Consider the following 14789-nt stretch of genomic DNA (forward strand, 5'->3'; position numbering starts at 1 on the left):
GGGTTTATCAATAAAAAATTTAAACCAACACTTTAGACCAGGGGTCTCCAACCTTTTTGTGAGCAAGGGCTACCACAATGGATAAAACAATCTGGGGGGATACTTTTTTGATATAATCTATTCAAAACTTTTTTTAACTTGTTGATTTGATTTAATTATATTTGTTTATTTGTTTTATCTTGTTTAAAAAATAATTATTAAAATTGAGGATATTAATAGAATGTGCATTGGCGGGCAACTCACAGACCTAATGTGGGCAACCTGGTGCCCATATAGGCATCATGTTGAAGACCACTGCTTTAGACCATGGCTCTTCAACAGGAGGTCTGGGACCCCTTGAAGGTCCCTGGTGGTATTACAAAGGGTCCTCCAAGAACTGGTCCTCCAGTTTGGGGGAACGAAATTAGGCAAGAAAATGCATTAACAGGTTAAAAAAAAAAAATATTAAACCCTTTACTGGCACAGTGGGTAAAAAGGTGATCAAATTAATATAACTCTGGCATGTTTTTGTCTACAAGCCTAATCTTGGTCTTGTTTTAAAACGACACTTATAAGCTGTGTCCCAATTCAAGGGCTGCGACCTTCTAAGGACGTATTTTAAGACCGATTGCGTCACAGCAGCGCGACTTAAGGCCAGAAAAGGGCGGCCCATTTCAAAGGATGCTTAGAATGAAGCCTCAAAATGCGTCCTCATTTCTCCGCGCTTTTAAGGATAGAACGAATGGATCCTTAACAGCCGAGGATATCCCAAGAGTCATTGCGCGTCTGCAACGGCTGCATATAATGGGTGGATATTCTAAAATAAACAATTAAAACCTTTATTAAATAAAAGTGTATTTATCAGAAAACATTTTTTTCTTGTCACTGTTTTATTATTATAAGTTATGTTTTGTGTTAATAATAATCTTTTTATGTTGCGTATATTTATAAGGTTGATTAATTTGGTATACTGTTGAATAGTTTAATATACATCAACGTGTCATATTTCTAAAATAAATTAATAATTTTTCTTATGTCATATTTATTTTAATAAGTCAGAAACGTGCATGTGGGCGCGTGCAGCAGGTGACGCTAATTATGGGTCCTCCGAAGGTTAGACCGTCTCATTTCAGTTCTCTTCGCGAACTTCTGAGGCTTCCACCTCGAAAGACCGAGTGCTCATTTTTTAAGGTCGAATGCTCATAAGGTTGCAGCCCTTGAATTGGGACACAGCTATAGTTTTTCACAGAAGTGTCTGGAGGTGAAAATATTAGATACATTTTCATAGCAGTTTACATTTATTGTACTAAATAAAAATAATGTAATAAAGTATATATTGTAAGCATAAAATTATCACAAATAAATAGGTTTGTGTTACACTTTTAGTGGATTTACCAACAACGGCCACTAGGTGTCAACAGTTTGCTGCATACTCCTGTCACAAATTAATAAATTACTGTCACTGCATTATTAATCCTGCTGAAGGTTTTGAAATATGACAACTGCATTATTAGACATTTCCAACGATATAGGGTTGGTTTCCCGAACAGGGATTAGTTTAAGCCAGGACTAGACCTTAGTTTAATTAGAAAATATAACTAGTTTGATCAAACATGCCTTATTAAAAACATTACTTGTGTTCATTTTGAGGCAAAACAATGGCCACTGATGTATTTTAAGACATGTCAGTGCAAGTTGTTTTCAGTTTGGGCAGCTCTTATATTTATTTTAGTGTAGGACGAGTCTAATCCCTGTCCGGGAAATCACCCCTAAAAGTTTATCGTGATAGATTAAAATTTACATGAAAAATATTAAAGTAAACTCAGGTGTCCTGCTCACGGGACAGTGCCAGATAAGGGGTAATAAAAAAACTTGATTCAAATGAAGGTTAACATGTGTTACTGTATGTAGTGTGTTAAGAGTATGTGACTATGTATTTCAAAATTTTTTATTATTTAAATATCTTTGTAACATAAATATCCTTAAGTTTTTAAATACAGTCTTGATTTAATACATGTATTGGGGGTCCCTGTTCCTCCTCTCTACCCATTAAGGGGTTCTTGGTCTGAAAAGGTTGAAGACCTCTGCTTTAGACAGAACTCTGCTGCCACCATGTGATAGTCACAGGAAAACCAATCTGGTCTCTAAACATCCCTGCAAGTATTTCTTTATCATATTCTGCTTCATTGCCTAAACCTTCATTACAATCGATTATTCTGTACTATGCCAGAGTAACAACACTTGAGTGAGACCACAAAGTGGATGTGAACACTTGTAAACTGCACCCTAATCCTGATTTAACTTTCCACATATTTTAACACAGTGTTATATCCTATAGACTTACTGTAATATTTCCAGACCAAAACAGTCTCAAATGTTCCAGTTATTTTAGATTTAATCAGACTCACAGTCAAGCAACGAAAATGACTGCATCTCATATCCGAATCATGTTTCTAAAATGGACTTGGTGAATCCCAGAGAAATGTCACGCAATATCACATGACACATGAGGAATTTACACCAATCCATACAGCTCATATAAACAAAATTAAAAACTATATCACGGTCAACAGATGGAGACTCTTTCAGCAGCTTTAATCAGGTGATGACAGATCTCAAATATCACCACAGATGCTCGGATCAGCTGTCCATCATACACGACAGGATCAGGTGACACTTGTATTCTCTTCTGCAGCTTAACACACAGTGTCTTACTTATTCAAGAGTTTTGTGAGAAGTTTCCTGAAATGAGACATGATGGCATGCTGGAGGGCGAAGGTCAAAACAGCCCAACAGTCTCAACAAAGGTCATGTTCGTGATATTAAAGGTTTATCAACTTATATTTAGCCATGACTCACAGATCTGTTCTCAGACACTGATTGTGTTCCAAAACCTACAGTAGTGAGCTCCTACATAGACAGCTTTCTTTAGCATCATACCGGTTACTGGACATCCCAAGGGTTTTAAAGGGATAGTTCACCAAAAAATTAAAAAACATTCAGTAATCATTTACTCAAACCGATCATAAACCCCATTCACTTCCATAGTATTATTTTTCCCTACTATGGACTTGAATGGGGTTCATGAATGGTCTGGTTATGAACATTCCTTAAAATATCTTCATTCGTGTTCATCAGAACAAAGAAATTTACACAGGTTTGTAACAAAATGAGAGTAGATGATGACAGAAGTTTTATTTTTGGGTGAACTATCCCTTTAAAATGCACTCGACCAACGCTCCAGAAAGAAAGTAATATGTGTTGGAAACAACATGAACTTTCAATTTTGCAAAACTACATAGTGCTTCTTAAGTTTCCAGAAACACAAATTAAGATATAATATAAAGCTGATCTTGACAGCAAGTTTATCTAACTTTATAAAGCACCACCAGTTCCTTTCAACACCTCAGTAATGTTTGCTAGACGAAGCACGCGGACATTAAAAACAAAGAGTCGTGAGCCAAGAGCATTCTGTTCTTTACCATGAGGTGAACAAGTGCGGAAACTCCTAACCGTGGACCTCAGTTAGTCTCAGTTTGTTTATTTAGAGAAGACTTAACACAGATCAGATGAAATGACTCATTCTGTGATTGAAAGGCTTAATGTGTCTCCAAACCAGAGGCGACACACACTATAAGATGAAGAGATGGAGACAAAAGATCTCTTGAAACACCAGTCGGCAGTCTTATGTCTACACAGACACAAGCTGTCTAAAGCTCCTTTTACACCAGCTGTGTTTCCTGGGTAGGTTTGCGCAAAACTTTAGCGTAATTTTCTATTGCAAAATAATGGCATTTCCATCAACCAATGATAAGCAACTGAAACATAGTTTTTCTCTTGTGATAAGTCATTTAAAACATCACATCGACTGATGTTGGTAGGTTTACTAATATCACATCCATAGCACTAGGCATCAGTGGCGGCTCCTGACTGCTCATCCGAGGGGCGGAAATTCATGTATGTTGCCTGCGTTTTCAAAAATATGTGTTTGTTGCGTCAACCATGTGCATCACGTGTTTTTTCAAAATAAGTGCCTGCTGCACACGCGTCAAAAACGTTTATGATAACAGAGATGCTCACATTCATAAAATACACGCAAGACACTCCCTTAACAGTAAACTCTGATTACGCATGAGATTATGCAAGTATCTGGCAAACGCGAACATCTCTTATCATAAACCCTTTAGATGTGTCAGCAGCCGCTTATTTTGACAAGACACGTGATGCACATACACGCACTTGATGCGAAAAACACATATTTTGTAAGAAGGAATCACACACGTGACCGGCTACATACATGTTGTGACGAACTTCACATCGAGCGCCCATGAAAAAAGAAGTCACTGTCCGCCACTGCTAGGTATTATTTTTATCCGAAGGAGATGAAGACTATTATCCAAACTTTAATGCCAAGAAAGGCCCCTTTAACTTAGGAGCGGCAACATAAGGATGTTTCTTGGAGGTAATATTACATTATTTTAAATCAAAAGAGATGTAGGAGTGTTATCCAAACATAATCGGCAAGGAAAGCCTTTTATACTTGGGAGCAGACACGCATTGAGGTGTTTCTGTGAGGTTTTAGTTCATACCCCGTCATCTTCAAATAATAATTATGAGACTAACTTGCATCAGGTGACCTGAAAATGCAAATAAACTGTTTCCATTGCAGTTTTGCGAAATAAAACCTCATCATGCGAGCGTAAAAACTTTGCGATATACTGTATGGGAGTTTTGGCGAAATTGACGCGTTTCCATTGGCTGTATTTTTAATTTGCAATGTCAATTTGCGCAATTTAAAGGGTAATGGAAACGCAGCTCACAACAACTTAATCACAGAGGTCACTCAGGATAACGTTATAAATTGAAAAGGTTATTAATTTTGTTTTTCGCAGAATACTCATTTTGACAACCGAAAATGACTAAAAACGTTGTATTATGCATTCCAGGCCAGTAGTTGGCGGTGTCACTGGATGTCTGCACACATAACATGGTCACCATTTGTACAATTTTCCATTTTTTCATCTACACAGAGATCAAAATGTTCTTAAAAAAAAAAAACTTGTAACCCATTTTCAAAAGTTTGCAATTTTAGGCCCAAAGAACGCATTTGTTGTGTCAATAAATGACAAAAAAAAAAGTGTAAAAAAAAGTTGAAAATGTTGTGTAATCACTGTACTGTTGATTTCTTATAAGTGTTCTTAATCATTCACATTTAGATGTCATATCAAACAATGAATCGTGTGAGTTGTCTGCACGCCCATTGGTAGCTACCAAATCGCACCGCAGCATTTGCAAAAAAATTAAGTCTGCTCAACTATACAAATTAGCCAAAGATCTGTCACGAACGTCACTTCAAAATGCCAACTCACATTTGCTTTGAAAGTGTTGTTAACTGCTGTCAGTATGAACCTTTAAGGCAATACCTGAACTGTCACAATAATTCTGGAACAGCATTTGCATCTGAAGCGCTTGTATGATGCCATTAAATGTTGACAAAGTAAGCATTTCACTACGGTTTGAAAGAGAGCCAGTGTAAACAAAAGCAACCATCTGAACACAAGCACTGGGAGAAATGTGTCATCGTATAATGCCAATAACAGCAATAAAGTTACAAACAACTCCTTGACTTGAAAATTTTCGTTGCCCAAAGGCACAAAAATAAACTGGATGGTGTGTATCTCGTTTATATGTGAGGAGAGGAAAAGATTAGCAGTAAACTGGAAAGACTGTTGCACAAGAACACCTCGCCACTGTTGTTATGAACATGTAGACAAACAGCCAACACAAATATAAGTGTTAAGGATGTGATTGTTGAGTCAGCCGTTAACAGTAACCTGACGAAGAAATGCGTTAAATATAAATTCCCTCTTCTCTTTTTCACCCTCCTCGAAAACCACCCTACAACACATAACATCCAGTCAATTGGATCATAGCTTAACATACTGGAGACCACATTCTCATCCATCCAACATCAACACGTGGACATCATGAACTAATGTATGACCCCACGGAGCAGAAACCAGTAAAGCTTTCGTCTCAAATTACTTCACAGGAAACATGTGTGACGTAAGAAAATGAACATAATGCACTTTCAGGAATATCGGCTCGGTAAAGTGTTGCTGAATCAGCACTGACGTCTTTGGAAAGTCACGTGATATTTACTAAAACATGTGCAGTGTCATATGGCCTTTTAAATAATTCAGCCTACTTTATTTGAAACAAACCCACAACAACTTATAAGCAACTCAAGTTAAATACTCGCTGCAAATTTACATCAGTTTGAACATATTTTTTTGAGTTTGAATTACTGCCTGCGAGGATCAAAACATGCCAACCTGGAACAATCATTTCACTTTTCAGACAAACCTGATTTATATTAGTATTTAAGAAGTATAGATCTGTTTTCACACATACACGAGGGTCCATATAGAGCGTGTGTGATGCAAATTTCGTCATCAGAATGGTACCCGTGCACTGTACACGTAAAAGCTTGCACTGGGATATTTACAGTATTATACCGCAGTGCTGGGTTCTTAAAAGACTCCTGTGCTAAAAGGTTTCTGAGTAAAGTCTCACACTGTAAATAAAATACATTTTAACATAAAAATGTTATAAGAATGCTATAGACGGTTTCAGCAGTAACAACATAAACAAGCAGCTTTCGTGGTCAACACATAACTTCCGGTAAACTCAGCTAATAATAACATTTAACAACAAAGTCCTCTTAAAGTAGTTTTTTTTATAAAACAAGCAAAATAAACAACACATAGATTACCTAGAAAACATTAAAACCTTTGTTATTTTCGACGAGGTATTTGTTCAAGAGTTTAGTTAAGCAACTAGTCAGACATTAAAAAAACTGAAACCGGAAGTAAAGTGCGGACCAGACGCGTAATTGCATCACCGCACTTGTGTCCGATGAAACCGTAAATAGTAAAAACTGTTAATTGATTAACTCTATAAAACCTTTACATAAACCGTGAAAAACTGTAATAGATTTAACAAGACATTACATTTAATTTTACTGTAATATAATGTAAAATGGATGGCTGTTCAAAGTACCATACACTGTAAAAAATTTCTGTATAAATTACAGTATTACTGGGTATTACCGGCCACTAGCTGCCAGTAACTTACTGTAAATGTTACATTTATGTTATTTACTGGTAACAGTTTGTTCAAAGTTAAATGAATATGAAACATTTTCAGTCTTTATCTTCTACAGTAAGTTACTGGCAACCAGCTGCATAATTACAGCTAATTTTTACAGTGAATATATCACACAGGACACAGGTACTTTTACAGTAAAATATTGTATTAAAATTGTTTTTATAAGTTTAAAAACAAGTTACGGTGTAAAATTTAAAGTGAAAACATTGAATGAAAGTTAATTTTTTTTAATTGTTTTATTGTTTCATTTCATTAAAAAAATAATGTTTTATAATTGTTACTAGTTACGTACAATATGGTTTTATGTTACACTGTAAAAAATTAACTGTAATTAAGCTTGTTGCCAGTAACTTACTGTAGAAGATAACGATTGAAAATGTTTCATGTTCATTTAACTTTGAACAAATTGTTGCCAGTAAATAACATAAATGTAAAATCTACAGTAATTTACTGGCAGCTAGTTGCCAGTAAAACCCAGTAATACTGTAATTTATACAGACATTTTTTACAGTGTACATTTTATGTTGTTTAATGAATGTTTATACCATGTGTGCATGACACTGCACTCTCAGAAAATAAAGTACAAGTTACCGTTTCAAAAAGTACACTTATACCTAAAAGGTGCATGCTGGTACCTCAAAGAGACACACTGGTACCTAAAGGTACCAAAATGGTACAATAAGGTACTGTCTCAACTTTTGTACCTTTTGTCTGAGAGCGTTTGCAACAATCTATAGAGAGGCCACAATGAACTTTGATTCATCATGTGGCTGTTTGTTTTATGATGCTTAACTGTACTTAATAAGGCATAAAGCAGAAGTAAAGCCTCAGTATTGTTCTTGGTCTGAGAGTAAAAGGCTGTGAGAGCATTGCAATATATGAATAGTGATGATTTTCACTCCCATAATGAGTGTGTAACCTAATCCAATGCTTACCATACCCAACGCTCCTCCAGCCCAACCATCTGGAAGACGACACCTATTTGCACTTTTCCAACAGCAGGGCTAACCAAATGACACTAATGTTTTTCTCAAAAAAGTGTGCCCATCACAAACAATTACCTTTGATAACAGTCTTTATACGATTAACACTTAAGAAAACTTTTGAAACAAGATTTTGAGCTTCGATTTTTTTTTTACAGTATTAAATTACATGAAGTGCGAACTCCTGATCACCTGGACCACCTTTATAACATTAACACGAGATCAACTCTCACAATTAGACTACTATAGACTTCTTTAAAAAGCGTGACTTGCGCTATAATGTAGACACGAGACACTTTAGTTTAAAGAGTCCTTCGATTACTGCCAGTGCTAAATTTATTGAGAGGCAAACTGGAAGCTTTCATATCTATTAAAGATAAAATATGACACCGGTTAGAGAGTTATTATGTTCTTAAAAGACATTAGATTAATTCAGTTAGAGGTAGACTTCTTTTTTAATCACATAAACTACTTAACCTCAGTCATTTTAAATGCAATTTAATGAACAAATAAAGGCCTTAAGATAAAATGAAAACAGACTCTCATAAATCATTCCTTGTCTAAGTATTTTCAGATAGACGTAGATATCTAACCATGGAAACTCATCCGAATATGACGAGCCCAAACACAAACCCCCAAAATTATTCCTGTAAAACCAAATCTTCATGCCTCATAAAAAACTGTGAGCTGCTGAAGCTTTGCTCTCATTCAGTCAGCATAAAGATGTTTTAACAAACATACATCACATAAAAACATTACTGCTGTGCATTTTGAGACAAAACTATGCCACTGATTATGTTAAGACACAACAGTGCAAGATGTTTTTAAATTAAGGCAGCTTAAACATGCATTCAAGTCTGGGACTAAAAACCACCCCTTTGAGTTTAAAATCAATCACATATCAGACTTAATTTACCTAATAAATCCTTCAACTACATGACATCGGCTTTATTTGACCATAAAGGGAATATTTCTTAAGAAGCAGCAGATCTATAAACTGTAGTAATTTACCATGGTACACTTTACCATGGTCTAATATTACTCATCCTTGATGAATATTTGACTAATATTTGACTGACAGCTGAAAATAAGTAAAATAGAAAATGTGAACTAAACAACAAATAAATTAGATCAAGCATTTAAACTGATGATAAAACATAAAAACGGTTTATATATTTCTGTCAAAAAACACTTAAATCAGTTCGTATGCTGACATCACATTTAATTTTTATGTAAAATAATGTAAAATGTACAGCTTTTCAACGTATATTTAATTTTTTATAGAACACATGTACTTTTACAGTAAAATATTGTATTGTATTAAAAGTTTTTTTTTTTAGTTTTTATAAGACCTGCTGAAGCTTTGCTATCATTCAGTCAGCATATGCATTACATAAAGCATATCAGAATTTATTTTTACTTAATAAAACTACATGATATCTGCTTTTTGACCATTAAGGGAATATTTCTTGAGAAGCAGCAGGTCTAAAAAAAACTGTAGAAATTTACCAGGATCTAATATTACTCATCTATGCTGAATATTTGACTAATATTTGACTGACAGCTGATGCTAATAGTTGAGTTAATAGCACACTGTAAACTATAAACAAAGAAAATGTCAACTAAATGAAGAATTAATAAAATCAAGCATTTTAACTTTTGATATTCATGTCAAAAAACACTTAAATCATTTCGTGTTGAAGACGAGAGAGAAGAAATGTGACCTGAGAGAATAAAACCTCCTGAGAGAAATCGAACGCTTCAAAACAAACGGATATAAAAACACAAAACTCTATCAATGAACTCAATGATTGTAAACGCGCGGATCTCTTTGTGTGCTATATACACAATTTGTTAAAATTAAAACAAATTAAACGAAGTTTTCTTCACTTTTACATCTTGTTTACTCACTGGCTGACCAGTCAACCACCGGCGCGCGCAACTTCTACTGAATTCGTGTAAACGCGTGCAAGATTTGAGCGCTTATCGCGTAAACTCGACGCTGTCAGATGCGCATCTCACCGTATCTGTTGGGCTCTCTGTTGTACTGGAGGATGGGCACTGATCCCCGGCGCCTTGCGATTTCCACTTCACCGGCACCTGTGTCCAAAAACACGGAATCTCCGTCAGCACCTGCGCGCGCGTCGTCGTCGTCCTGATCGACCGGCACGACCATAAATCTCTCGCTCATGTTGCTTATCGGACCTGTCCGGTGTTTCAGGGAACTTCATGGATCAGACTCCTCACGCCCGTGATTCATCTCCGGTAATCCGTTAGTTTGTCTGTGTGCGCGCTTTGTGTGAGGCGCGTACGCGTAGAAGGCGACGCGCTCATTGGTTGAGACCTATATAATAAGACCACATGCAGTATGAAAATATTTAAATGTTTGCATTAAAATATATATACAAAATAATATTTAAAATAATTATTATTTAATATTTATATTGATACAATTATGTTATTAAAATAATGTTTTTAATTTCGTTTCTTATTTTTTATGACATGTTTTATGACAGAATGCACCTTTGAAAATCTATATTAAGTTATTAGTGCTGTTACCCTTACGATAATTAATACTTGCCTCACTATAGTAACTAGTTTAACAATGATAGGCTTAGTAAAACTGTGGATATGCAAATGGTCAGTCTGCCAGTCTCACAGTCTTTTGTCTCAGCTGCTGTGGTTTATTTTAAGAGATGGACAAAGTGGGACAGATGGTTCACATGCCACCCCCGACCAAAAACATCACACAGTGAGGGTGGAGATGATGTCTGCTTGATCCTGAAAATGCTGCATGAGAGTGTAAACTAATTTTGTATATATAAAAAAGGAGAAATTAACTAATTTCAGCAATCTTCTCAACCAACCACATATTACAGTACATCACACATTCACCAGTTTAACAACTGTACTGTAAACCATTTAAGATATCCTTGAATAAATCTGTCTAGACACGCGTTAATAATAGCCAGAAATCTTAGACTGATGCTATACTTAAATTAAATAAAAAATACGTGAGTCCACATCAGAACCACTTTAAATTGTTTTTACACATTATCATTCAAAAGACCACGACACAATAAACACATAAGAAAAATATGGATGATGATTGACTGATCTAAATTTAAAGGCAAGTGGAGATTTTTTGATTTGTAGGAGCCATACAGCACTGTGATGATGCCTGAAAATAAGAATATGCACACACCTTCTTTAAACTAAACAATGTCCCCAAATCATATTCTCACCCCTGTACTACCACCTGATATGTTTGAAAAATCTGATCTGTATGCCAAGAGAAGATGGAGAAAGGTGCATACTTGTGAAGACATTGTAATCATTGCTGTGCCTCTCTATGGGACCACCTGCCTCATGGTTACTCCAAAGAGCTGTAAAGACCTAAACAAAAAGGTTTGGTCCAAAATCCAAGCTTTGTCTTCTTGTAGAAGCAACTGACTTATTCAGTGTTTAAATTGGTCTCCTATCTACATTTTGTAATTTTTAATTGTTGTATGGCTCAATTTGTAAGAATGTTCAAATTGCTATCTCAGTATGGCATACAGTAAGCAAACTTGTGTACTGCATGAGCCATATGAGGCAATACTGTGATTAACCATTAGGTTGCAGTATATCGACATGAATAAGTGGATGCACATGAAGTCGGAGGGCAGGTGTTTCTATGTATGGGGAAGTATGCTGACTGCATCCAAAAGCTCTAAAATGCATCAAGGCACGTCAGAATCCAGTGTTTGGTTTACTTCTTGTCTCCTGAGATACCTTAATTGGCTGCGTCTGAAAGCTTATGCAGCTGACTTGTTGCCTTGCTGCCTCGTGAGGCAATGACTTTGGCGTCATGAAGGCAACTCTGGGAAACGCATTCGGACAGACTTCATAGGCAGAGTAATGTAATTCTGCTTAAAATATAAACAGAGAGCGCATTTTTGAAAACTAATCCCATATTTGAAAACTACAATACTAATTTCTCACTAGAAATGCAATCAAAAGGTGTAAAATATGAAAATATAACTTTATTTACATAAAATTTGTGCCCCAGACTCTTACTTGGCCGCCATTTAATTTTTTCGAACTCGACCAGGCTCGATCAATCACATTCCCGGACAAGACCATGAAGGTATCTCAGGAGACAAGAAATAAACCAAACAGTGCATTCGGATGTGCCTTGATGCCTTCCTGCCTTAGAATGAAGAATTTTAGAGTTTTCGGACGCAGCCATCATATCGTCCCACAGTTATATGCATGGGTGTGCGCGGGGTTAACCCCTAAAACTTTTGTTAAACAAAGAGCTTATTTTTAATCCAAAAGTCTATGGGAAAAATTAAATGGCTTTTTTGCAAGGGAACAAGTGTCCTGCTAAGTTTTTTTGAGTTAGTCTTTAAAAATACGTCATCCCTGCGGCACTCAATTATTAACAGTATAGATGTGGCCTATTTCTTCATCCTGTATGCCAATTGTTTTATTTATAAATGTAGAATGTATTTAATTTATAAATATCTTTACTGGTTTCACAAACAATTATAACTAACCCAAAAATTGTGCATTAAGTGGTTCAAAAGTTCATGGACAGAATGTGGTGATGAAGTTGGTGATTAATTATTTCTTCTAGCTATTAATGAATAAATCTAATAAATTATTCAACCGTATTCATATTTATTTGGTTTATCAATGACAACAGCTGACATTTACATCCCTCAGGTTTGTGGATTAGCGAGCCTGGTATTTGTCTACCTCTGCTGGTAAAAAGAGAAATCTAAGCATGGCTGATTGATCTGGTTTTATTATAGTTGGATTCAGGGTGTTAACTACACTATAAATAAATGCTGGGATATTTTCAAAAAGGGTTGAGTTGTGTTTGAGTTCGGTTTATGCATTTTTGGTTTAAATATAAGCGTTTTCTGGGTTAATTTTAGTTGGGTTAAATTACATTTGTCACTAAAACATTGAATTTAGTACAAAGGTTCAGTGATCATACAATACAAAGGCCGTGAAAGACTGGGGCTAATTATATTTGAATAAATATTGTTCATGGTTTATCAACAAATTATTGTAAATGCATAACAAATATTTCAGTGTACTACAATATCAAGATAAGTTAATCCTTCTGCGATCTGTTTTAAACAGCAAAACTGTACAGTCATTCAGATAATTCAGGCAAGTTAAACATAAACAATGATTTTCTAAAATTATCTAAATGATTTATGCCAATATGCACCACAGTTGCAATAAAATTATTTAACAGCAGATGGAGACATAACTTAACTGTGAAAATAAAGTAGTGTACACAACATCTTTTCACTTTGCTAAACACATACATGTGACTCTGGACCACAAAATCAGTCATAAGGGTCTGTTTTTAAAAAATGTATTTAAAGCTGAATAAATAAGCTTTCAATCGATGTATGTTTTGTTAGAATGGGGTTCGATTTGTGATTTGCTTTAGGATGTCATTTTATGTAACAAAAAGTTGATACTCCCAAACCCAAGTGACAATGGTAAAAAAAAACAGAAAAAAAACGATATATAAAATGACACAAAAATATGCACCGTATTAAATGAACGGGAAGGACTAGTGTATCATATGCACGCAAAATTGGAATTTGGCATATGTATGGCACAACTATTCACACTGCGTGCTATTTCTACGCACTTAATGAGAATGGCCTGAGATCTGCTTGTCCACATTCTTAAGGGTGTCATGACTGCTGGGTGATCGATGGCTGTGTGATCTGTGTGTGTGTGTTGTTTACCTGTGGTGCCGGTTCCTCGTGTGTTCACTAACTCCGCCCCCTTGTTTCAGTGATTGTTCACCGGTGGTGTCTCGTTTACCTTTCCCTTTATATTGCACGTAGTCCTGTCCTTCGTTGCGCGCTCATTGTTTTATCACAGTCCTGCTGCCTGCCCTGCCTTGTCTTGTCAGTCGCTCTCTGTCTTCTCCTCTGTTACCCCAGGTTTGGTTTCGGCGTTCGGAGACACGTCTTCACCCGGACCGCTCGCTTGTGGAGCTCTGGATTATTCTGACTTTGTTTGTCTCTCGACACAGCTGGTTCGCTTCGTTTCTAGGCGGTATACCAGCTGTCTCTCTCTCTCCGGTTTGCATCACCACCCGTGAGTGGAGTACACCCATTTTTACCTTGTGGATTATATTGACTCTTACGACTGTTGTTTCTCGGAACCGCTGGTTCGCTTCGTTTTTAGGCGGTGACCAGTGGTTTCCGGGTGGTCCTTCTACATCTGGATTACACAGTGGATCTACCAGTGACTTTGCTCTCATGTTTTCTATTTTTTCTAAATAAACTATTTAACTTGCACTTGACTCTGAGTCCGTTTCCTGACAGATGAGCGCGCCAAAAATGGAGTCAGCAAGTTTAGAGAGTCTGGAGGTGCAGACCGCCCTTCACCAGCAGGGGGCGGCCATCGACCAACATTCGTCGTTATTATCTGCTGCTGCCAGAGATTTCAGCATCCTGTCTGAGCAACTGAAAGAGCTCAGCAATCGCTTGGACCAAGTGACTCCTCGCCATGAAGCCTCAACCTCATCCGGAGGAGCCGCTTCATTTGAACAGGAGCCACACACGGCTACACCCCCCACCTACAATGGCGATCCCAACACCTGCAGATCCTTTTTACAGCAGTGCTCTCTCG

This window comes from Paramisgurnus dabryanus, chromosome 22, assembly GCF_030506205.2.
Source record: "Paramisgurnus dabryanus chromosome 22, PD_genome_1.1, whole genome shotgun sequence".
Taxonomy (NCBI): Eukaryota; Metazoa; Chordata; class Actinopteri; order Cypriniformes; family Cobitidae; genus Paramisgurnus; species Paramisgurnus dabryanus.